Below are 2500 nucleotides of genomic sequence, written 5' to 3'. Positions count from 1 at the left end.
AGTGCCGTCCGAGCGTTGCCGAGGGTGTCTGCTGACTTGCGCATCTTCAGACACCCGTCTCCCATAAATGACGGAGGGCACCTTTGCTACTCATTACCCTTAGACTGCTCAACTGGAGAGGGGAGAAAAAAAGGCCCTGGCCGAGGTGGTGAGTCGGCCTCCTCTCTCCCTCACGGTTGAAAAAGATGTGCTCCTGGCGCACTGGCCCTGCTGAAAATCTCTCTCCATTTGGCCGAGGCAGAGAGTCGGCCTCCTCTCTCCCTTACGGTCGAAAAAGATGTGCTGCTGTCGAACTGGCCATTACATCCTCACCTGATCTAGTCCCCCATTAGATCCGCCCCCCCACCGCAGTTACCCCGTACCACATATCTAGCACGGACCTTGACCTCCAGCAGGCCCCGGGGACCCACATTACCCCCCCCCCCCCCCCCCTTCCCCCTGCAGTTACCCTGTACCACATGTCTAGCATGGACCTTGACTTCCAGCAGGCCCCGTGGACCCACATTACCCCCCCCTGCAGTTACCCTGTGCCACATATCTAGCATGGACCTGGACCTCCAGCAGGCCCTGGGGACCCACATACTCCCCTGCTCTACTCCCCCACTAGCTTTCCTTTCTTGCAGTTACGCTCCAGCGCATATCCAGCATGGACCTTGACCTCCAGCAGGCCCCGTGAACCCACATTACCCCCCCCCCCCTCCTGCAGTTAACCCTGTACCACATATCTAGCACGGACCTTGACCTCCAGCAGGCCCCGTGGACCCACATTACCCCCCCCCCCCCCCCCCCTGCAGTTACCCTGTGCCACATGTCTAGCATGGACCTTGACTTCCAGCAGGCCCCGGGGACCCACATTACCCCCCCCCCCCCCCCCCTCCTGCAGTTAACCCTGTACCACATATCTAGCACGGACCTTGACCTCCAGCAGGCCCCGTGGACCCACATTACCCCCCCCCCCCTGCAGTTACCCTGTGCCACATGTCTAGCATGGACCTGGACCTCCAGCAGGCCCCGGGGACCCACACTTAAGCCCCCTCCCACTAACAAAGCAGAACACCACTGGCAAAATCCTCGTGCCCCTGGTACTCCAGAAAGCACATTGAAATGTGCCCCTGGTACACTGCGCAGAAGAACTGCCGCACACACACACACACACACACGCACGCACGCACGCACGCACGCACGCACTGCTTGTGCCTATGGTACGACAACTTTTCTCGTGCCTATGGTACGACAACTTTTCTCGTGCCTATGGTACAACAATTTTTCTCGTGCCTATGGTACAACAACTTTTTGCCGTGCCCCTGGTACACCGCTCACTAGCACTTTGCCACACAAACTCTCCTCGTGCCTATGGTACGACAACTTTTCTCGTGCCTATGGTACAACAACTTTCCTCCGTGCCCCTGGTACGACAGCTTTTCTCGTGCCTATGGTACAACAACTTTTCGCCGTGCCCCTGGTACACCGCTCAGTAGCACTTTGCCACACAAACTCTCCTCGTGCCTATGGTACGACAACTTTTCTCGTGCCTATGGTACAACAACTTTCCTCCGTGCCCCTGGTACGACAGCTTTTCTTGTGCCTATGGTACAACAACTTTTCTCGTGCCTATGGTACAACAACTTTTCGCCGTGCCCCTGGTACACCGCTCAGTAGCACTTTGCCACACAAACTCTCCTCGTGCCTATGGTACGACAACTTTTCTCGTGCCTATGGTACAACAACTTTCCTCCGTGCCCCTGGTACGACAGCTTTTCTTGTGCCTATGGTACAACAACTTTTCTCGTGCCTATGGTACAACAACTTTTCGCCGTGCCCCTGGTACACCGCTCAGTAGCACTTTGCCACACACACACTCTCCTCGTGCCTATGGTACGACAACTTTTCTCGTGCCTATGGTACAACAACTTTCCTCCGTGCCCCTGGTACGACAGCTTTTCTTGTGCCTATGGTACAACAACTTTTCTCGTGCCTATGGTACAACAACTTTTCGCCGTGCCCCTGGTACACCGCTCAGTAGCACTTTGCCACACACACACTCTCCTCGTGCCTATGGTACGACAACTTTTCTCGTGCCTATGGTACAACAACTTTCCTCCGTGCCCCTGGTACGACAGCTTTTCTCGTGCCTATGGTACAACAACTTTTCTCGTGCCTATGGTACAACAACTTTTCGCCGTGCCCCTGGTACACCGCTCAGTAGCACTTTGCCACACACGCACACTCCTCGTACCTATGGTACGACAACTTTTCTCGTGCCTATGGTACGACAACTTTTCTCGTGCCTATGGTACAACAACTTTTCGCCGTGCCCCTGGTACACCGCTCAGTAGCACTTTGCCACACAAACTCTCCTCGTGCCTATGGTACGACAACTTTTCTCGTGCCTATGGTACAACAACTTTCCTCCGTGCCCCTGGTACGACAGCTTTTCTCGTGCCTATGGTACAACAACTTTTCTCGTGCCTATGGTACAACAACTTTTCGCCCTGCCCCT

Source organism: Maylandia zebra, linkage group LG13 (genome assembly GCF_041146795.1).
Source record: "Maylandia zebra isolate NMK-2024a linkage group LG13, Mzebra_GT3a, whole genome shotgun sequence".
In the NCBI taxonomy this organism is placed as follows: domain Eukaryota; kingdom Metazoa; phylum Chordata; class Actinopteri; order Cichliformes; family Cichlidae; genus Maylandia; species Maylandia zebra.
This window is presented reverse-complemented; position numbering follows the sequence as displayed.